The sequence below is a fragment of the Narcine bancroftii genome, chromosome 8, assembly GCF_036971445.1.
Source record: "Narcine bancroftii isolate sNarBan1 chromosome 8, sNarBan1.hap1, whole genome shotgun sequence".
Classification (NCBI taxonomy): Eukaryota; Metazoa; Chordata; class Chondrichthyes; order Torpediniformes; family Narcinidae; genus Narcine; species Narcine bancroftii.
Genome location: NC_091476.1, coordinates 89,877,478 through 89,901,590, shown reverse-complemented (window position 1 = coordinate 89,901,590; position 24,113 = coordinate 89,877,478). Strand labels below are relative to the sequence as shown.

General features: G+C 45.5%; 2 long non-coding RNA genes across 4 annotated transcripts; one reads left to right on the top strand and one right to left on the bottom strand.

Moving 5' to 3' along the window:
- On the bottom strand, positions 1–24,113 carry LOC138741014 (uncharacterized). Its single transcript, XR_011343270.1, has 3 exons — positions 23,915–24,113; positions 9,166–9,306; positions 1–388 (listed from the first exon to the last, which is right to left on the bottom strand). It is a non-coding gene; the product is annotated as an uncharacterized lncRNA (long non-coding RNA).
- LOC138741013 (uncharacterized) lies at positions 8,117–15,617 on the top strand. 3 transcript variants are annotated; one of them, XR_011343268.1, is made up of 3 exons: positions 8,117–9,430; positions 12,201–13,539; positions 15,540–15,617. It is a non-coding gene; the product is annotated as an uncharacterized lncRNA (long non-coding RNA). The 3 variants fall into 3 exon arrangements; XR_011343267.1 differs by lacking the exon at positions 15,540–15,617 and having other exon boundaries at positions 12,201–13,576; XR_011343269.1 differs by lacking the exon at positions 15,540–15,617 and having other exon boundaries at positions 8,117–9,437; positions 12,201–13,576.

Genomic DNA, 24,113 nt, shown 5'->3' with positions numbered 1-24,113 from the left:
TTAATCTACTCTGGGACAAACTGAAATATTTGAACAATGACATTAAAATATGATTCTCCCTATTTTTTTTTCCAGCATGTGGCGATTTCATTTCCAAACTAGCTTTTACAATGAGAGAAATTGTGGATATTTTCAGGTTTCTGTTTTAAGTTCTCAGTTGAGCAAGTCAGGTAGTGTTAACAGTGTGAAACTTTCCCTGCTGGGACAGGGATTATTAACTCGGTCAAAAGGCATGTATGTTTTCTTTGTGAATCTTTTAGGCAAGGATCAAACGGATGAAAGTCCCATTTATGTTCTGGTACAGTAACTGCCTCATTTATTACCAGCCGCCGCCAGATCTGTTGCCAAACTCCTGATTCCAGCCTCTATCCGTCTGACCTGAAACCCTCTGTGAATGAGATAAATGAACACCACCTTGTCAGTTTCTGTCATGGGACAGACCAACCAATTATAGAAGAATGAAACTCTGCTAAGTCAGTTGCCACAATCCTCAAATCCAGTTAGGGTAAAGCTGATTAGCCAAGCGCAGAGAGGTCAGCTGTACCTCATCCTATGCACCCTATGGAGAGCCCCTTCATTATACCTTGCTTCTCACAGCTCTTTGTGAGACAATCAGTCTTTCACTAAATCTCTTAACCTGGTACAGTTTAATTCCATCTCAGTGAATGCTTCAGAAGCCCATATCTCCGCTGAGCAGAAAGATGTGGAAATTCCAGAGTTGATTTTGGTCTTCAGTCCTTGGTCTAGTCCCTCTCTCTAGACTCTTGCTGTCTCCCCTCTCCTCAGTTCACTTCCCACAGCTAGATTTGGGGGAAGGCAGATCGTCTGTAGGCACTTTTTGTAATTCCTGCTCTGAAAAGCCACCTGAATAGTTCGTTATAACTTTTGCTAACTTGCCCCTCTCCAAACGATGGTGCGATATAGACATTAAATGCAGGTACACACACCATTGGTGGAAAGAGAAATGAGTTAAGATTTCAGGTCAACCCCCCTTCACCAAAAATCCACAGATGCTGCTTAGCCTGCTAAGTACTTCCAGCATTTGCTGCTATTATTTCAGGGTTTTAGTTTGATTTTCATTTGCTTACTGACTGGATATTTTACCCTTTCTCCATTTTAAACATCCTCACGTGAGCATCAGGAGATGGTGGGTTTGATTCACATTCCATTCCTGAGCAGTAAATCTAGACTGGTGGTTCAGTGGGAATCACTGAAATACCTCAGATGGCCCTGGATGTATTTTTAAACCATGGTGCCTGGCATAAGTTCCCTTGGTACCATTTTGTAAAAGGGCAGAGCATTTTCCCCAGTGTTCTGGTCAATGTCTATTCCTCGAGGAACACTTGAAGCATCTCACTACTGTTTGTGTAAACTGGCTCCCGAGCTCTCTACATTAAACAGTGGCCATACTTTACATTGGCTGTAAAGGTCTTTGGAAATATCCTGAAGCAAGAGATAAATGCAAGTTGTTGTTCAGCTGTGTGGCACAGCACACTCCCTGGGTTTCAATGAAAATCTCTCCTTATTTCCTCTCACAGCACCTGTCAGTTCCTGTTCTGGAACCCATCTTAACTGCACGTTCTACACTTAAGCACCATGCACGTTTTGCAGTCAAATTTACACAATTAGTCAAATATCACACAATTTGTTTTTTCATGGAGTTGTAGCAGAAAACTCACACGACCAAAATAATGGACCACATGAAAATGTTCGAATTAAGATCGAGAAGTTTTTTTTTTGACGCTGAAGTACTTGAAGGTGATAGAATAGGTGATCTACTTGAATGATGGAACAGGCTTGAAGGGCTCAATGGCCTCCTCCTATTATGTTCCTTCCAATGTGGATGGGTAATTTGAATAAGCCTCTATGCAAGTTTGCAGAGTTTATTTTCCACAGGTTTTTGTTTAAACTGATAGCTGGCATTTAGGTATTGATATATTTAATGTAAAGGGTCACTTTGCTTCTGTGTGTCACTAAAACATTAATACAGGTTCTCTCAGTGCAGCACTACAAATGCTGGGCTTTTCATGGAGGTGGTAGCCCTGCAGACCAACCCCCGTCCCCTCACATTCTTCGCCCACCCCAACTTCCCACCACCCTGCCTCATCCACTGGGCTTCATCAGGGTCAATGTCTACTGCTGGCCACAATCAAATTAATGCAGGGTAGTCAGAACAATTCAGGCAGTGCTGGCTGATACACTACCTCCTGCTGGGAGCTGGAATGTGTGTCTCACTTTCACCACAGTCTGTCTCCCTCACTCTGTTCTGCTGTGGGAACCATCACTCTTCCCTCCCCCAGCTCCACGACTTTACTGGCTTGCAATGGAGCTTGAAGCAAGATCTCGGTGCCTGGCCCTCTTTCATTTTGTTGCCTTTCTCTGTCTCTTTCCCATTCCTTTTTCTTATTCCCCGCCACTACACTGGCTCCTCGCTGCATCACTTTGTTCAGTTCTTTCCAAAGGTTAAATTCTCCAGTTCCATCAACACTAGAAGGGAACACTGCTCAGAAATTGATGCATGAGGTTTGTCACTTTTTTTAAGCTACATTCCCTCTGAATGGAGCTCCAGTGTGGCATCAGTGAATTAACTCTTTACATTCTTACAATCCTTTACCTATTTCTCCATTTATTTGCTATCCTCTCATACATTATCATTTTTTTCTTCTCTTGTACTGCACTTTTTTTAAAAAAGATCCATAATTCTCTTACATATTTGTCTTCCTTTTATAATTTCACTTCCTTTGTTCTACTCTTTGATGGTCTCCACATTTATTTTGCTGTCTTTACCTCACTCTTTTTCCAATCTCCCAGCTATTTGAAACTACACATTCTTTCTCCTGCATTCTTGTACCTCCTTCTCTCTGTCTCTGATCTATCTTACAGATCCAGTTAACTTTATTTATTCCCCATTTCATATTTTCTTTGGCCTTAAAAAGAAAGCACCCTCAACCTATGCAAGCTCAGAAAGCAATCCCATTTTCCATTTATTTCCTCTGTTATTTAATCTCCATAATATCACCATTAACCTCTCAAGTTTCACCTACCCTCTGGAGGGTCTTTTACATTAGCCAAATACCCCACCCACTCATGATTGGGATGAGATAGGAAACAGGAGCATTTGGGAGGAGCCCTCGTGTCACAGGGAGAACGTGCAAACTCCACACAGATGACACTGGAAGTCAGGATTGAACCCAGATGCATGATCTGTTGCGGCAGTGGCTCCATCGTTCCATTCCTGTTTATCAGCACGTTTTTCGGTTCAGTCCTCTGGGACAGACAGACACCTTTTAATGAAGCAATAATTTGACTCCTTTCCACCATCTTTTTAGTGATGGAGAAGAAAAGTGGGATGGACATTCTGATGAAGGGGAGCTTAGGGGTTGTATAATAGAAGCATAATCAGGATGTCTTCTCCTGGGCCAATTTGGGCAAATTAACAGTTAAAGCACATATACCAGCTGATTGATTAATACATTTTGATGCTTCTACCCAAGGAGTGTGTAGTGGCTCCCAGAACTTTTGAGTGCTGATTTCTTAATTCCACTGCTCCAACATTATTAAAAGGAGTGACAGAACTTACCCAGCAGTTGATGCTAGTTATTGGCTTCCTGAAGGTTCAGCCATTCACAGGTTGTATTAGGATGCCCAGTGAGAAATTGAGCATTGGCAGCTTGTTCAAAGGTTCCATTATTACCACGTAATATACATGAAATTCTTTAACTTTGCCCACTATTAAGTGGGATAGAGTCACCTCTTTGTCCAGCGCCCCTCACAGAAATGAGGCCCTAGTGAGGAATGAACTCGTCACCCCTGGTTTACAAGGCCAGTGTTCTAACCACTGAACTATTGGAGGCTCTATTATGTGATTCTAATATGATTCACAATCTCAGGACATCTTTGATCATCTCACAGCCACTGAAGTATGGCCATTATTGTAATAAACAAAAAAGATCAGTAAATTTCATATGCAGGAAAGTCTCACAATTAACAATGATTTTTTGTTATAAAATGTTAGTGTACATGGAGGAAATCACCTATCCTTCACTTTTGTTGCATAGGATCCACTTTTGATCTGTAATTTGGTAAATCAAACATTGTCGCATCTCCTCAGCACTGTACTGAAGCCTCAGCTTTGGTTTAGTGCTCCAGTCAACGGAAAGTACAACTTCACACTCAGGTGTGAGAGAGCCTCCCACTGAGTTATAGCTGTATTCACAGGCAGTGTCCATGATTTGCAGAATTAGGCACATGCCTAAAACAATCAAAAGTCATTACTCACCTAAATTTCACAGTCATGTTTACCTTTTATTAAATCAAGAAAATCTTCAATAGTTAATTGAACTTGGCAAAATAGAGTATTTCTGTGCATTTTCTTGAAAATGATCTTTGCTCTACCTTTTATAGCTGCAAATGTTCCTCCATCCTCTCTTGCCACCAAACCGTTCATTAAGTTTAAAGGTGTCCACTAAGATGGAGTTGTCATATCACATCCCTGAGTCAGAACAATCTAAGCTTTTATTCAAGGATTTGGTTGATTTATTCAAGAGGTCTGAATGCACGGATCAGCTAGTACTCCACTGCAGTACCAAGTGGCACTGTAATATTCAATCTGCTGCCTCAAGTAAAAAAAAAATCAACGGAATATTTTGATCATCGGTTGATCTATTCTTAGTGTCCTGACCAATATTTATAAAAAGGATTATGTAGCAAATTTCAAATCACTCTTACTGGGATCTTCTTGTGCACAATTTGGCTGCTGTGCTTTTTGCATTCCAGTGGTGTCTCACTGTATACCACTTTGGGATGGTTTGGAGAAGACTTGCTGGGTGCCAAATAAATGCCTTTTACTTTTGAGAACTGTGAATATGAACCTAGACAGGATTGTCAGTGGGAGGTACAGTAATGGAACCAGTTTCCACCTTCCATCAACATCCATCAGTAGGAGGCATTGCTTTGCACCCCACTGTATATCATTAAATTATTAATATTGACACCAGCTGGAGGTGGCTGCACAGGAGGAGGCGCTCAGTCTCTAGAAGAATTTTCTTTCTTTTCATTCTTTTGCTCCTTTGGTTGCAATGTAGTGTCGGACCATTGTGACTCTTTGCTAGTCCTTGAACGGCATGCAAAAAGATAACTTTCCACTAACTCTCGATAAATCGGTCATTTGCAGAAAGCTACCAGATCCCCAGTGGCCACTCCCTCGAAATTCTGCACACGGCCAGTGACAACAAATCAATTCTCTGACATTCCCCGACAATTCATCAACCTGTCGCAAAATTTAGGCTGAAGCCAGGGCAGTTCCTACTGAAGAGTTTCTAGCATAGCTTCCTATCTTCAGGAGCAAATAAACATGAATGGTCCTCAGATGGGGAAACGTGGCCACTTTTAAAAAGAGGCCTCTGGAACCCCAGGTGGGAAAGCTACCCATCAGTCATTTCCTCTTACTTAGAGTCACCTCCACTCCTCTCTTAGTCAGTGCAGGTGTCTGGAGGACACCATTACTCCCATTCAAATCTATTAAGGATAAAAGGCAGTGATTAACCAGAGCAGTGGAGTGAGAAATACCCAGCAAGGAGATGCAGGTGAAGCCCATTTACAAACTGCCGTGTCTCCCAGCAACATCTGCCTGGGCTACAACCTTCACATTGCAATTCCCCCCCCCCCCCCCACCCCTTTCCTTCTCATCCCTCTCATGATTATCTTTCTTTGCTGTCATACTGGCGCAGGATACAAGGTAGGTCCATACAGCTCCCCTCCCTGTCCAGGGGAGCTTTTCCAGTTCGGAAGCTCAGCTTTCAGACGGTAGATGGAGGTTACCACGGTCACTGCTACTGTCAGCCCCACACCATCTCTGCCCCTCTCACCAGCTCTATCTATCCCACACCATCTCTGCCCCCCCTCACCAGCTCTATCTATCCCACACCATCTCTGCCCCCTCTCACCAGCTCTATCTATCCCACACCATCTCTGCCCCTCTCACCAGCTCTATCTATCCCACACCATCTCTGCCCCTCTCACCAGCTCTATCTATCCCACACCATCTCTGCCCCTCTCACCAGCTCTATCTATTGCACACCATCTCTGCCCCTCTCACCAGCTCTATCTATCCCACACCATCTCTGCCCCCTCTCACCAGCTCTATCTATCGCACACCATCTCTGCCCCTCTCACCAGCTCTATCTATCCCATACCATCTCTGCCCCTCTCACCAGCTCTATCTATCGCACACCATCTCTGCCCCTCTCACCAGCTCTATCTATCGCACACCATCTCTGCCCCTCTCACCAGCTCTATCTATCCCACACCATCTCTGCCCCTCTCACCAGCTCTATCTATCCCACACCATCTCTGCCTCTCTCACCAGCTCTATCTATCGCACACCATCTCTGCCCCTCTCACAGCTCTATCTATCCCACACCATCTCTGCCCCTCTCACCAGCTCTATCTATCGCACACCATCTCTGCCCCTCTCACCAGCTCTATCTATCGCACACCATCTCTGCCCCTCTCACCAGCTCTATCTATCGCACACCATCTCTGCCCCTCTCACCAGCTCTATCTATCGCACACCATCTCTGCCCCTCTCACCAGCTCTATCTATCCCACACCATCTCTGCCCCTCTCACCAGCTCTATCTATCCCACACCATCTCTGCCCCTCTCACCAGCTCTATCTATCCCACACCATCTCTGCCCCTCTCACCAGCTCTATCTATTGCACACCATCTCTGCCCCTCTCACCAGCTCTATCTATCCCTCACCATCTCTGCCCCTCTCACCAGCTCTATCTATCGCACACCATCTCTGCCCCTCTCACCAGCTCTATCTATCGCACACCATCTCTGCCCCTCTCACCAGCTCTATCTATCCCACACCATCTCTGCCCCTCTCACCAGCTCTATCTATCCCACACCATCTCTGCCCCTCTCACCAGCTCTATCTATCCCACACCATCTCTGCCCCTCTCACCAGCTCTATCTATCCCACACCATCTCTGCCCCTCTCACCAGCTCTATCTATCCCTCACCATCTCTGCCCCTCTCACCAGCTCTATCTATCGCACACCATCTCTGCCCCTCTCACCAGCTCTATCTATCGCACACCATCTCTGCCCCTCTCACCAGCTCTATCTATCCCACACCATCTCTGCCCCTCTCACCAGCTCTATCTATCCCACACCATCTCTGCCCCTCTCACCAGCTCTATCTATCGCACACCATCTCTTCCCCTCTCACCAGCTCTATCTATCCCACACCATCTCTGCCCCTCTCACCAGCTCTATCTATCGCACACCATCTCTGCCCCTCTCACCAGCTCTATCTATCGCACACCATCTCTGCCCCTCTCACCAGCTCTATCTATCGCACACCCTCTCTGCCCCTCTCACCAGCTCTATCTATCCCACACCATCTCTGCCCCTCTCACCAGCTCTATCTATCGCACACCATCTCTGCCCCTCTCACCAGCTCTATCTATCGCACACCATCTCTGCCCCTCTCACCAGCTCTATCTATCCCACACCATCTCTGCCCCTCTCACCAGCTCTATCTATCGCACACCATCTCTGCCCCTCTCACCAGCTCTATCTATCCCACACCATCTCTGCCCCTCTCACCAGCTCTATCTATCGCACACCATCTCTGCCCCTCTCACCAGCTCTATCTATCCCACACCATCTCTGCCCCTCTCACCAGCTCTATCTATCCCACACCATCTCTGCCCCTCTCACCAGCTCTATCTATCGCACACCATCTCTGCCCCTCTCACCAGCTCTATCTATCCCACACCATCTCTGCCCCTCTCACCAGCTCTATCTATCCCACACCATCTCTGCCCCTCTCACCAGCCCTATCTATCGCACACCATCTCTGCCCCTCTCACCAGCTCTATCTATCCCACACCATCTCTGCCCCTCTCACCAGCTCTATCTATCGCACACCATCTCTTCCCCTCTCACCAGCTCTATCTATCCCACACCATCTCTGCCCCTCTCACCAGCTCTATCTATTGACACCTTAACAGTGACTCCTGTTACCATTGCTGACACTATTATTACGTATCAGTAGCACCACCACTGATCCACGATCGCTGCTGTCAACTTGCCAAAGGTACCGTCCTTGCGTTAAACATTGGCGCATCAGTCTCTACGAGATCGTCCCATCGTTCCCCACCCCTCCCCACGATTGTTACCATCGCCTTAATTGTCAGGGAAGCCCAGTCCCTCAAGTGGAATGAACCGGCTCACTCTTTCCGTGGTGGGACTGTCCAGGCTGGAGGTTGCTTTCTTGACAGTAATTTTATGAAGTTAAAACCGTTCTGCGCGGACCCTCGGTCGCTGTGCGGATGGGGCTTCCTCAATAGTCTCTCTGCAATTCTACACATCATTAATGTCACAGAAACAAGTAGGCACTGTTCTCCGAGGATCACAGTCGCCGTCCCCAACTACCTCCACATCAGCCTCATCAGAGCCCCTTCAGCCCTCCCGCCCCGCTCACTCCCACCAACACCATCCGGATGCCCACCTCCAATCCGCCTCACTCGTTGCTCTTCTGAAGTCCATGCGTAAAAGTACCCCGACATCTCCGCTACCCTCACCCAGTAGATCGTACCAAGGGGCCCGCCGGGTGCTTCTGGCGTCCACAACATTATCGCGGAGTCCAAAGGCTCCGACGGCGACCCGATTGAAGCGGGGAGGGGATCCCTGCAACGCGGAGGGCTGTCTGACAGTACAACTCCTGTCATCAATGACTCGCGTCTGGGCCGTCGCATTCTCCTTTTTCCGTTGCTCCTGCATACTCCAGAAATTGGTCTATTAGGGGGCAAATTGTTCTACAGAGGAAATTGCTGCTAAATGACTTTTTTTTTGGGTGATCGCATATTTGGCCGGCAATAATCACCCGACTAAAAGTGTTGGACGCTCAGAAACAACGAGGAGAGTGGACCCAAGACCCCGGTGTGAGAGACAACCAACACCCCCCCCCCCACCCCCCATCACCCCTGACAGTATTGTTAGTGAGGCGCCTCAACAACATTCCTTAAACAAACACCTCTTAACAGGACTGCACTGACGGTAAACATATACGTGTTTGAGACCTCGAGACTCAAAAGAGCAGGGGCTGCGATTAATCTCGGAATAAAACCCGAAATAAATTGAGGGACTTACCAAGCCGGTCGGACAGGAGCCTCCAAATGCGTCGGAGAACCACTTTCTGGGAAACTTGGTCTGGATCCCGCCTCTTATGGGTTTGACGTGACTCTCAGATAGTCCGCAATTCCCTTAATCCAGTTGCTGTCAGGCGAGACACTGTTAAATACAGCATTTACCGCTTTAATGAAGAACATCACAGCGAGGAAGTTACAACACTCACTGACTTTCCACTCGCCCGCTTGCAAACGGTGGCTCTGCAATAATTTATTGCCTTCACAGAGTAAGGGGTGAAAAACATTATTTCAGTCTACGCTGCTTTAAGAGAAAACAGATGTGGAGGCTGAACAAAGGCTACAGTCTTGCACTAAATTCATCATTAGCCACTTTAAATGCCGGTGAACCCAACTAAAGTTCACTCATAGTGAGACCAGAATATCTGCAGTTTCGGTATCTGGGATCCTACCTGAGAAACCGACCGCTTTGTTACAGGACTCGGCACCAAACTCCTCTCTCTCTCTCTCTCTCACACACACACACACTCAACTTTCACACACATTTTCTCATTTCCCCTCCTCGTATTTTCCTCTCCTCCCATTATAACTCCTTACTTTCCTCTCTCCTTCATCCTTCCCGAATATATTTCATTGAGCTCTCCCTCTTCACGACCCGTTTTGTGGGATGCCCCCTCTTCTCACTCCTTGAGGTGACTGTTACCTCGAACAGCGGTTACTCCTCAGACAGGGACCCACACCCGGCTCCAGTCCCACTATCTCGGCGCCTTGTCGGTTCCACTTTCTCCCCCCATAGAAAAGCCCTGAAAACTATTCACAACACAATAAAACCAGGAATAAATAATGAAAACCATGCCCTAAAACAGCCGGTGAAAGAAGCTCGAGTTATAATGACCTGCAGTGGACCCAGTCTGATAGGTACAGACAGCATACTGAAAGGCTTGCGCTTTGGGAGATGTGACTATCTCAGACAGCAACTCGTGCCTTGCCAGCTGACACTAACACTGCCGTACTACTCACTCAGTTCAATGAGGCTTTGCCCAACCCACCGACTGTCAATCCTTTCTCTCCCGACTTATCTCCTTTGGTGATACATCAAGGATTTGCATTTTTGTGTGTATGGGTGCTCTGTGCACGTGTGTACCATGTGTATGCCATATATTTGTGTGTTGTGTATATACGTGGAGTTTGTGTTTGCAGTATGTGATAGACAATGAGATAGACAACAGACTCGCCAAGGCAAATAGCGCCTTTGGAAGACTACACAAAAGAGTCTGGAAAAACAACCAACTGAAAAACCTCACAAAGATAAGCGTATACAGAGCCGTTGTCATACCCACACTCCTGTTCGGCTCCGAATCATGGGTCCTCTACCGGCATCACCTACGGCTCCTAGAACGCTTCCACCAGCGTTGTCTCCGCTCCATCCTCAACATCCATTGGAGCGCTTTCATCCCTAACGTCGAAATACTCGAGATGGCAGAGGTCGACAGCATCGAGTCCACGCTGCTGAAGATTCAGCTGCGCTGGGTGGGTCATGTCTCCAGAATGGAGGACCATCGCCTTCCCAAGATCGTGTTATATGGCGAGCTCTCCACTGGCCACCGTGACAGAGGTGCACCAAAGAAAAGGTACAAGGACTGCCTAAAGAAATCTCTTGGTGCCTGCCACATTGACCACCTCCAGTGGGCTGATATCGCCTCAAACCGTGCATCTTGGCGCCTCACAGTTTGGCGGGCAGCAACCTCCTTTGAAGAAGACCGCAGAACCCACCTCACTGACAAAAGGCAAAGGAGGAAAAACCCAACACCCAACCCCAACCAACCAATTTTCCCCTGCAGCCGCTGCAACCGTGTCTGCCTGTCCCGCATCGGACTTGTCAGCCACAAATGAGCCTGCAGCTGACGTGGACTTTTACCCCCTCCATAAATCTTCGTCCGCGAAGCCAAGCCAAAGAAGAAATGTGAGCAGTATGTGAGCAGTATGTATGTAGGGTGGGCAGTCCAAAGGAGGAGATGGTCATAGGTTACCATATATTATGAAATATTTACATAAATATGTATATATATATATATATATATATATATACACACACACAGTGTGTTTAAAAACATTCTTATAAAATTTAAACAGTATTGTAAAAATATATTCTGTCAGGTCACTGGTGTGAATGCTAACCCAGTACTACCCGTCGCATAGTCAGGTGGTCAGCGACTAAACCGCCTTCCCCACCAGGCTTGCCTGGTGTGGAGGTGGCTATAGCCCCTGCAGGATGACAAACAAGACCTGTCAAAGGGCAGATGAACCCTATGGCGCGGAAAGGGCATCTCCTTGTATCGAAGCTTGGTCTGGCCATTATTTCCAACAGAACTTCCCCCAGCCATTTTTGACCTCACCATGCTGCTGGATCTGGGAGGGGACGTCGAGAGAGTGGGTCTGGACCTTTTTAACCCCCTACTTGCCTAAATCCACTCAAGTGCACGCCGTGGCTTGCTGAGGAGTAGGATGTCCTCTTATCAAACCCGACAAACTGACTGAAAGGAACTATCATCATCCTGTGGAATGGATAGCCAGATATATGGTAACCTAAAACCATATCCTCCTTTGGAATGGCCACCGTATCATGCATGCAAGGAACTGCATGTAGTGTAAGGGCAGTGTGTTTGTATGCGTGTGTAGTAAATGCAAAAAAAGTGCTGGAGACACTCAGCAGGTCCCTCAGGGAGGCAAAGATGAATAACCAACGTTTCAGGTCTGAGCCCTCCATCAAGGTAAGTATGGAGTGTGTAAATGTCTGTGAGTGTAGTCTGTGTGTGTGTGGGAGAGAGAGTGTGTGCTGGAAAAGAGCAAAGGAACTGCTCATATTAACCATCTGAGACTTTCATATTCACAAAACAAAATGTATCTATTTGTATATATGAATACTTGTCCTGCATATGTATTGTTTGCTGTATGTGTGTTGTCTGGCTATGTGTCTGCATGGTTTGCACTGAGGACTGGAGAACACTGTTTCATCGGGTTGTACTTGTGCAATCACAGGACAATAAACTTGCTGAACAAGAGGTGGAGAAAGACCAGAGATAGGAGGAAGGGAGAAATGGGAAGTCTAAAGAAATGGAAAAGTTAAAGAGAGAGAGAACAACTGAAGGAATCACAGAAAATGAACATCAGAAACAACAGAAAAATGCCAAATCAGGACACTGGAGAATGCAACTTGAGAGAAACAGGAAGAGGAAAATTGTTTGGAGAAATGAAAGAGGGAGAGAGAATCCAAAGTACAGAGGAGAGAGAAAAAGATCAAGAAATGAGGCAAGGGACAATAAAAAAAAGATTAGAGTCAGGATTTGGTGGAGATGGGTGCAAGAGTGACAGAGACAGGAAACAAAGGACCCATAGAGGAACAAAAAAGGGAGAGGAAAGCAGAAAAGCAGAGGAGAACTGTTTCCTATTTAAAGACCCAGCATGCAGGTCCTAGCCACCCTGTGCTCTGATTGTATGGCCCTGTTCTTACCAAGGGCTGTGACAATGCATTCACCTTAATCATTAAGCCATTGGGTGCAGTGGGTAAGTGACGTGCAGAAAAAGGACAGGCTCAATTTCACCAGACTGCAGTTCAAGCAATTCTCTTTTTTTTGTATTTTTTTCAGTTTGCCTTATCTGTCCCTGAGGAGTATCACTTATCACAGGGTCCTGTGCACTTGGGTGCATGCCACAGGACTCTCTCATAACCAGCACACCACTCGGCCTCTTGAAGGTACTTCCTGAAATAACCAGAGGGGAACTTTACCTCGCCCTCCCATCAAAAAACTAAAAGGGAGAGTCGATCAAAATTAAGCAGGGCAGAATTATAGGCAAATCAAGCCTCATAATGGTCCAAGTTATGTGGATAAACAAATCCATGTGTCACTCGTGAACCATGGTTAAATAAATAAATCAGCACAGCATCCACGTCTGCATCCAATATATTACTGGAGGATCACTAAAAACAAGGACCTTACCCAATCACTGTATCTAATACAAGCCACCTACAATATATACAACATGGAAGCAATATATACATGGGACCAATTTACTGGGCTGTTTCTTTCTCGGAGTGAATGATGAGAACCCACAAGACTTTTCATTGGGACTGTGTGCAAAACTCAAGTCGTTGGCCTTCTCAGGACTTTGGTGGTGGTGGACTGCATGTTTGTCAGACTCTCGGATGTTACTCCTATTGTTAGCCCAATGCATTTTTAATTTCAACCTTTTTTTGCACAGCAATAAATTATGGTGAGTTTAAAGGGAGCGCAGGAAATGCCACCCAGTGAGCTAGATGCCGAAGCAATGGGATTTCCAAACAATCGGAGTTTTATCTGGCATGTGATGTTAATTGCAGGTACATAAAAGGTGTAAAAATATACTGACTTTATTTAGCTGTGTGCCATTTTGTAATTTTGCAAATCCTAGACACAAAAGACACTGGAATTAGAAGCAATGACAAACTGCTGGAGGAACCTCAGTGGGTCAGGAAGCATCCTTGAAGGGAAAAGGAAGTCTCCATTGGCATCCCAGTTATTTGGCCGTGCAGTGTCCCGGGATAGGAAGCTCTTTGTGCCATTTCCACTGGGCCACACTTAACTGGGACACTAATTGCTTTTCCATTGAACACACTCATCCCCGGGGATCGGAGGGTTCTACTTTCAACTGGAAACGGGTGACTTTCTGCTGTCCCTTTTCCACTGGTTTTATCACCATGTCAGCATCAACAAACACCGGGGATATGAGTAGGGGTAGAGGTGATTAATCCCCAGCGTGAAATGATGTCATTTGATGCCGGCGTTTATACATTGTCCCTTTTCTACTGTGGACCCTGTCCCAGTAAAATTCCCAGTTAATTTCTGCAACAGGGTGCCAGTGGAAAAGGGGCTAATGTGTTGGATTGGTATACTGTATCAGGACTGAGAGTGGAGAGTGGAGACAGCTGGGATAAAGAGGAGAGGGGTAGGAGTGAGACAAGAGCCAGTAAGTGACAGGAGGAGGGGTGAAAGATGACAGACTGATGAAGCTGGGAAGAGAGGGGTGGGGTTGAGAGTCAGGGAGGTGGGTGATAGGTGGAAGTAGACAAGGAAAGAAAATGCAGATTGGAGGGTTGGTTGGGGGGGGGTGGGAAAGAGAGAAAACAAATCAGAACAGCTATTGACAATGCTGAATTGGAGGTGGGTTGGGGTGGGGTACAGGGCCATCATCTATCGACTGTTCAGCAAGAACAAGTTACCCAGTAATATTTCTGAGTGAATGAAGAACAGTTCATAAAACCAACCCTAAGTCATGTACAATAATTAATTACCCACTCCCCTTGTCACCATTGACAGCCCCAATTCAAATGGTTAGAAATTTATATAGTTAATAATTTAATTTCTGCTGCCTGATCCCAATGGGAAAGGCTCCCAGCAGGATTATCAGTTTGGTTCCAGAGTTGAGTCGAGATGCAGAGGGTAGGAGTGGGGGGGGGGGGGGGTGGAAGGTTAGTTAAATAGCTGTGACTCCAGTGTGAAGCCAAGGAATAGATTTTTTCCATGTGATTGTGAGAGTTGCCCCTCCAGTGGTCTTCTTTACATCACTCCCCAATAAAGTAATTGGGAATAAAGCTGGGGAGAGCTGTAAGGCCCGCTGACAATTTACTATCACTCACTTGAGCCTATTGCACAAAGTCACAATCTACATATTGACATTTTGCCCTTTCGTTGATGTTCCAATTGTAGATTCCTCATCAGAATTAAGGTGCTTGTGGATAAGTTACCAATATCAGCAGCAGGTAATGGGTTAATTATTCAAAGCTTCATTCACTTCATGAGTGCAGGGCTCCAGCTGACAGGTCCAGGGCAAGAACAATAGGAGTATGTTCTCTGCCCCTATCAGCCTGCTCTTCATTCATGCACCATTGCTTATCTCTTACCTCAGTTCCAGCTTCTTCTGCACATTCCCCATATCCTGCCATTCCTTTAAGATCCACAAGGGCATTGATCTGTTTTAGGTTGGAACCCTTTATCGTCTGGATAAAGAGTTCTGACCTGAAATGTCAATGCTGTTTCTCCCACTGGTGCTGCTCGCCTTTTGCTGAATTCCTCCAACAGATTTGTTTTTGCTCCAGATTCCAGCATCTAATTCCTCTCGTCTCTCCATATATTGATCTGTGATTTTTATTGAGCATCAGGTGCATTCCTTAGGGTACAGACCCAATCCATAGGGCTTTTTATTGGTGTTAGAAAATGACATTCACACCGGTTCAAGGTCTTCATCTTCTTATCATTCTAGTTATGTTCATTATAGTACAGTGATAAATTAGAATACTCCTATCTTTTTTCTGTCATTTGAAAGCTCCCTTGGTTTGAACAGGGACATAAAAGTAATTTTGAAATCCTGTGACATTGCTCATGGATAGCTTGAGAGAGAAAGGAACAGATCTACAGTAAGGCCTGAGCTGTGAATGACGAGAGTAAGGTAAGGTTCATCTAGATGGGCGGGCTGGTATAAACTCTTGCTTGATGTCACAAGACCAGAATGGTTGAGATGAGCAAGCTGTAGGTGGCCAAAAGGAACAATTGTTTCTGGTTTATGATACATTGCTCTTAAACAAGATGGGAAATAGCTTGTACCCAGCACGGACCAATCAGAAATGAAATAGGATCTCCAGGGTCATGCAGTGGGGTGACACAGTGGTGCACTGGTCAAACCACTGGCTTGTTGTGCCAGAGTTCAAACCTGACCTTCGGTGCTGTCTGTGTGGAGTTTGGACTCTCCCAGTGATGACATGAGTTTCCTTCAGGTATTCTGGTTTCTTCTCGCCTCCCAAAGATGTGTGGGGTGGCCACTACAGACCGATCACTCTGATGGTTAATAGTAAAATGTGGTGAGGATAAAAGTAATATCAGATTAATATAAAATGGGTGGCTAATGGTCAGTATGGACTCAATGGGCTGAAGGGCCTGTTTCTGTGAGGAATCTCTCTATGACCCAGGACTGGAAAGATTTTCAGGGAAGCATACAAAGAAATTGGGTTCCCATATGGCAAATTCCAATCAGGGGAACTACCTGATCAAGGAGATTCTCTGATCATGATTAGGAGTTGCTCAGTTGCGAATTTCCTGTGAAGTTCCAATTCAGTTTAGTATCTTCCTATCCCACAATGACACAACGACGTACGTATCAGTTCTGGACTGCTGTGATATACAAATTAAAACAATCCAGGGGCGGCCTAATTTTGGAAACCTGTATGCTGCGGAATCCCTTACCCATTCACAGGGATAAATTTCGCTCACTCACCTGTGGACTTCACTGAAATCCTCGTGGTGACACCGGGACTAACAAATCAATCAACTGGGAAGTGAGAACTAGATGAATGCACTGAAGCCAAAGGACACTTATTCCAGAAGTGCTGTTGGCTAATCTCTGATAACAGGAGTTTAAACAACACCACCATAACACGGGCCAGGGAAGTTGAATGGAAAGTGGAGCCTGAGTGTTAATTGAAGAGAAAAACAAACACCAAATGCAAACAGACATAAAGATGTTTTTCAATTGTAATTTTCAACATTGTTAAAGGATTTAGAAGGATTATCAAGCAGAAAGAGAGAAGAATGAAAATAGACTGAATAAAGATCATTGGACTGCAGGGAGAGGAGCTTGGTCAGGCTGGAGATCCTTTTGAATAGAATTGGTTTCATTTATTTAATTAGAACTTTTCTGAAGCTCCGTGATCCACTGGGGTCACTGGCTGGTTGGCTCCCACAAGCAGGAAAGGTGCCAACTTCAGTTTCCGGCTGTGCTTGACTGAGCTGCCCTCAGTATGGACTGTGGCTTAGCAGCTATAATTAGCCTCACCCCCTTAGACAAATAAAAAAACATCTTAGTTGCCCACTCCTACACTGAGTTTGTGTAAGCAGCACTTACCTCTGAGTCAGAAAGTTGTGGGCTTATATCCCACTCCCGGGACTTCAGCAGGAGAATCTAGTTTGATTATCTTGTGCAGGACTGAGGAAATATTTCACCATCATCAGGCTCAGTCATTAAACTGCTCCCCTGTTCATCTTTTCAAGTGGTTGCAAGAGATTCATTTAACAATGAGCTGGCATGTTGCATCAAACATTCTAGTTTACAGCTGTTGACTGACTGACTGCATCACAGACTGGGATGGGGGATACCAATACCCTTGACCATAGAGCCCTCCAAAAGATGGTGGACACAGCCCAGCTCATTACAGGTAAAAACCCTCCCCACTATCGAGAACATCAACAGGGAACACAACCGTCAGAGAACAATCATCAAACATCCACACCACCCAGCACACTTTCTGTTCTCATCAGGAAAGAGGTATAGATGCCTCAAGACAAACACAGCCAAGTTCAGGAACAGCTGCTATCCCTCGACCATCAGACTCCTCAACAACAAACTCAATCAGGGACTCGTTTAAGGACTCTTATTTGTGCACTGTATTGATTTTTAGAAAATTGGGTTAGCCTTTCTTTACTTCTTGTGGATGGTGCATGACCTGCCACGTTTTTCCTGCATGTTTGTGTATTGTCCTTGATCCTTAACTTCTGATATTCTTGTTTTACCCTCTGGTTGTGGTTCAGTGCAGGGGAACGAAGCACCACTGTGAGTACTTTATTCACCATTCAGGTCCCAGGCCTGACTAAGACATAAGAACTGCAGATGTTGGAATCTTAGGCAAACAAAGAGAATCTGAGGGACTCGTCAGGCCAGGCAGCATCCATGGAGAGAAAGGGTCAGTCAATGTTTTGGGTCAGGAAATTAGAATGGGAATGAAAAATAAAAGTAGGGATGGAGGGAGGGCTAGAAGAAGTGATAGGATACTGGAGAAAAAAAAAGGTGGTATAGGTGGGGAGATGAGTAGGAGGAGACCACTATAGGGGTAGGGAGGACTGAGACAAGAGTGAGAAGGGAGCAGGTAATGGATAGATGGAAGATGGGGACAGGTCACCTGAAATCAGAAAATTCAATCTTTGAGCTGTTGGGTTCAGGCAGTTGTTCACCAGTGAGCGTTGATTTGTTTGCATAAGACAAATTTAAACAGTAGGATATTATTTCTACACAGAGTATGGTTAGCAAAAAAGAGTAGAATGATTTCCCATCCAAGTAGATTTGGGTGGGAGAGTTTGATTGGCCCAATAGCAAGTCTAATTATCTATTGTGATTTTGGAATATTAAACTTCAAAGCCCTTCATGGCTCACTGGGTGAATATGACGATGGCACTGAACTTTACAGGCCAGGAAGATTAGTTAAATATCATGCAGTGTTTCATGGCAGTTGTAAAAGGGATGAGTGATGATCCTGGCCTTGGATCCCAGCAAATCGCATTCCTTTTGTCTGACCAGGCACCAAGATAAAACATGTTAACCATATGGAAATAACAATGGGTGCAATTATTCATTGTAGAAGTCTAGAAAGTAACAAGGATTGTTGTCAGCAGAATCACAAATAGTAATGAGGAAGTGTTCAGGTGGGAGATAGATCAACTCTTTGAGTGGTGTCACACCAACAACATTAGCAAAACATCGTTAACAAAACCAAGGGGATGATTGTGGACTTCAGGAGGAAGTCAGGGGAACACAGCCCAGTCCTCATCAAGGGCTCAGTAGTGGAGAGGGTCAAGACCTTCAAATTCCTGGGTGTCAACATCTCCGAGGATCTGTCCTGGAGCCTCCTTATTGATGCAATAACGAAGAAGGCTCACCAGCGGCTATACTTTGTGTGGTGTTTGATGAGATTCGGTATGTCACCGTAGACTCTCGTAAACTATAGGTGCACCGTGGAGAGCACTCTGGCTGGTTGCATCACTGCCTGGTATGGAGGCACCAACTCCCAGGACAAATAAAAACTCCAGAGGGTTGTTAACTCGGCCTGCGACATCACAGCCACCAGACTTCACTCCATTGAGGACATCTGGATGAGGCGGTGTCTTACAAAAACACCCTCAATCCTAAAAGACCCCCACCACCACCCAGGCCATGCCCTCTTCACTCTGCTACCATCGGGAAAAAGGTACAGGAGCCTAAAGGCGAGCACTCAGCGGCACAAGGACAGCTTCTTCCCCGCTGCCGTCAGATTCTTGAATAACCAATGAACCAAAGGCACTGCCTTACTTTTTGTGCACTGTTATTTTTTTTGTATTCATTGTTGTAAGATGGGTTATAATATAAATGTTTCAACTAGGATGCTGCCTCAAAACACTGAATTTCGGGACTTGTGAATGATAATAAATCCTGATTCTGATTCTGAATGCTTCTCATTCATTATTCCAGTTTGGCTCAGTGTTCATCCTCAGTTTTATCATCCTCAGTTAGTAGATTCCAGGTTCATGTACCACAGCTGAGATTGAAACTCAAGGTTACCCTGATGCACGGCTGAGCGAGTGCTTCAATGATGGAAGTATCAGCCTTCGAATGAGGCACGTTATCTTCTCTCTCAGGTGAATTTAAAATATTCTACAGCAGAACTTCAAGAAGAGCATGAGAATTCTCCAGGTCGGCATGTATTCCTCAATGAAATTCACTGGAAAAGCTTGGTTGGTCATTTACTTTGTTCCTGCTATCTTGCCACACTTCAAAAGTAATTTAATGTTTCTCCTGTAATTTTGAAAAGCTCCTTATATGGGCACAACTGGCTTCATTTCAATTAAAAACACCTCCCTGCAAAGCATCAACCATTACCACAAGTATCTGAGTCTAAGTTTATCATTTAGGTAAATGGTGGAAAATATTTTTATCAAATCAACTTGACTTTTTGTCTAACCTCAACGAGTTGGAATCTGTGCAGATTGCAGCTCACTTTCCTCATTAGAAACAATAATTGCTGTATTCAGAATGGGAGCTGCCAAGTGTAGTGTAGAGTACACTAAACTTTACATCCATCAAGGCGTAAAAAGCTTTGGTCTATAAGACAGGTGGATTCTGTGCTGTCAATACGCCTCCAGGCCACATTCCTGCTCTGCACTGTTTGAGCATTTTTCTCAGGCAGTTTTGATCCATGTCCACATGACCAGATCCAATGCCCCCCGCCCCCCCCCCCCAATAGGACATGACCGAGCTGACAGATGGAATCCCAAGAATGCTTGACTTGAGCTCAAACACACTCTCATCCCCTCCCCCATGCGAACCTTTTTTTTGGGTACAATTCCATGGTTCAGTGGGTAGAATTCCCAGTGAGGGAGGGATTCAGGAAGTTATGAAGAGTGGGTGGGCCATGTATACCAATTCCCCATGAACTCCATCCCAAATCCCAGGCATAGGATATCAAAGTATTAGGTACAATGGTGGAACCATTCTCCTGTCTGACAAATCTCAGAATAGCTCCCTATGTGATCTGAAATCCAGTGAAAGGTCTTAATAATGAGTTAATCTGAGGGATACACTCTCAGAGAGATCTATTTGGATCAAATTCCTGCTTTTCTTTGGGGCTGAGGTTTAGGAGAAGAACATGGAGAGCCTTGAACTTGCTCCATCCTCCATGACATCATGGTTGATCTGCTGTAGCTTTTAATACCCTCTGCCAACAAAAATATATCATTGGCCATGTTAACTTTTTCCAATGACACCTTGTGTATCACCTTTTTTTAGGAAGGGCATTCAGATTACCTCTATTATTTTGAACGAAGATGTGGAACGTCATTCTTGAATAATGGCTTTAATTATTCTTTATTTATTCATTTCATTTGGATCTAGGCATTGGTGCTAAGGCTGGCAGTTACGGCTATTTATAATTGCCCCTGAGAAGGTAAGACACTTCCGACTAAACAATCTGCAGGGTATCAACTGAATGGGCTGTGCCTGGAGTTATGTGTACTCTAGACCAGGAGCTGATGGCAGAATTCCTACCCTGCCATAGGTGCTCTTTGGTTAGTAAGGGATTACTTAAGGAGTGGGAAAAAAAGGATTGAGAACCCGCTAGTCTAAACAATCCCATGTTCCCTAACCTGAGATATAAATGTGTCACAGAGAGCACCAACCTGGAAGAGGAGGTCCACAACTGGGCCCCATTAACACAAGGAAGCCATCAATACATCTTTACAAGTCGTGACCAAAGGACTCAGAAGGTGATGAACATTTACCACACTACCACAGAAACTGACAGAGAATAGAGCATAGATTTAAAAGAACACTACTTGAGTGAAATAAGAATGTTGAGAAACGTAATAGGCTTCAGCCACTGTGATTGTAGTAAACACACCCGGTCTATTCAGTATCTATGGAGACAAAGATATCTTGCCTATGTTTCGAGGTGCTCACTGCATGAACACAGGTCTTGTGGACCTATGATGCTCAATATGAAATATAATTGATAAGGGTGGCATGGTTAGCGCATTCTATTTCAGCACTGGTGACCAAGGATCGTATCCATTGCTGTCTTTAAGGAGTTTGCCTGTTCTCCCTGTGACCTTGTGGGTTTCCTCCGGGTGCTCCAATTTCTGCCCACCTTCCAAAATAATTTGGGATTAATAGGTTAATTGGGCAGTGCGGGCTCATATCTCTAAATAATCTCTTGTTGCTTTGCAAGACCATCTTTGAAAAGCACTGAACATATTATTAGCTATTATTATTATTAATGTTATCACCAACACATTAGCCATTTCTAGGACAGATCTGTAAACTCTTGGTCTTCAAGGAGTTGGAGGGAATTCCACAATTTGGGATCCAGGCACCTAGAGTTGCATCTAGGAATGGAATTATCTACAGGGCTGGAGGAAGTTACAGATGTTGAGAAGAGGATGGGGATGGGGATGGGGGAACGGGGGCTTGAGATCAATGGGGAGGACAGGAACACAAGCTAGGAAATTCAGGGAAGTCCTGAGTGGCATCAGCCCAGAATACGGGGAGGAAGGAAGGTGGCAGTATAGGTGGGGCAAAGGGTAAAGTCTCTCTGTGAAGCTTTGGAGGATTACAGTGTTCCTTCCTTCAGCCTTTCCTGGATTTGCACCAGTTTTTAATGGCCAGGTCACATGCCAACAAGAATGTGATTGCCGTTGGCATTGATACTTAGCAGTGAGGTCAGAATGTGGTGGGGAGAGCTCCAAGCACCCATTCACTCCATTGTTGATATGGTGAGAGGTTGGAGTGGGTGATGCACAGTGGGTTTTACTGACATTCAGGCCACAATTGTCCATCTCACACAATGTCAGTTTAATTCCAAGCTGCCTTAGTGATATCACTGCCTGCTTATTTTGGTGCATGCAGTTTTGTGGACTCTGTATAAATTTATCATCATAAACAAAGACTGTCCTGATGACTGACTGACTGACTGACACACACACACATACATACAAACACACACACACCCCCACACACAAAAACACCCCCACACACCCACACACACACACACACACACACACACACCACCACACACCCTCCCCCCCACACACACACACCCCCACACACAAAAGCACCACCACACACCCACACACACACACACACCCACACCCACACCCACACACACTCCCCCACACACAAAAACACCCCCACACACCCACACACACACCCACATACATACACCCACACACACATCCACACACACACCCACCCACCCATCCACGCATGCATGCACACACACACCCACACACACCCATACACGCACACACACACACACACACACACACACACACACACACACACACACACACACACACACACACACACACACCCCCATAAATATGACTCCCTTTAAGCCTCCAGTCCTGGCCCCTAAAACATCTGGGAGAGGAAGGAGGGAGACAATCTCATTCCAGTATTCACATACAAAATGGCATCCAGGCAGAGATGCTGAATTGGTTGAAGACAGACAGGGATGCGATTGGTTTAAGCGTTGGCTTTTACCACTGGAAACATTCAGCAGGTCAGTCTGATCCATGGAGAGCAAAAGAAGAGTTAATGTTTCAGATGGAAGTACTCATTCAACGGATGGCTTCCTTGACCCAGAACATTAACACTGTTTCTCTCCATTCAGATGCTGCCTGACCTGCAAAGTGTTTCATTTAAATTTAAAAAAAAATTAAAAATTAAAAATTAATTTAGACATACAGCCCAGTAACAAGCCATTTCGGCCCATGAGTCCGTGCCACCCAATTACACCCAATGAACCTACATCCCCGGTACGTTTCGAATGGTGGGAGGAAACCAGCACCCCCCCACCCCCCCCCCCCCCCCCGGGGAAAGCTCGTGCAGACATGGGGCAAACATACAAACTTCTTACAGACAGTGCCAGATTCAAACCCCGGTCCCGATCATTGGTGCCGTAACAGCGTTGCGCTGACAGCTACGCCAACAGTGAATGCTGCCCTGCATTTTCAGTTTTTATTTCAATGAATGGCCAAATGATGGGAAGACATAACATGCACAGTGTGGAATGCTATAAAATTTTAATTTAATTGAGAGATGCAGCAAGGTAACACGCCCTATTGGCTCACAAACCCATACCACCCAAATACACCCACATGTCCATTACTAACCTTGTACATCTTTGGAACACGAGAGGAAACCAGAGTAGCCAGAGAAAACCCGCTCAGACATGGGGAGATTGTACAAACTCCTTACAGACAGCGCTGAATTAGTATCCAGGTCACTGGTGCTGTAACAGCATCGCACTAACCGCTATGCCATATATTCCCAATTTTTGTTTTTATCTCTGTTTCTCTGCTGGAACACACTCAAGTGCCCCATCACTCGTGCTGTAATGAAGAGAAAATTGATGGTTTGTTCACCTAATCTTTATGCCACAGGTGAGTGGTAAAAACCAAAGTTTGGCCTATCATGGACCCGCCAGTCTTCAATCAACTGAACACCTCTGGCTAGATGTTATATTGTCTCGGTGAAAACTGGGATGAGGATCTGCGACGTTCTCTCCTGGATTCTACTCTGGATATTGCCTGGGCAATGTCTGGAGGGCTAGAGAACCAGCAA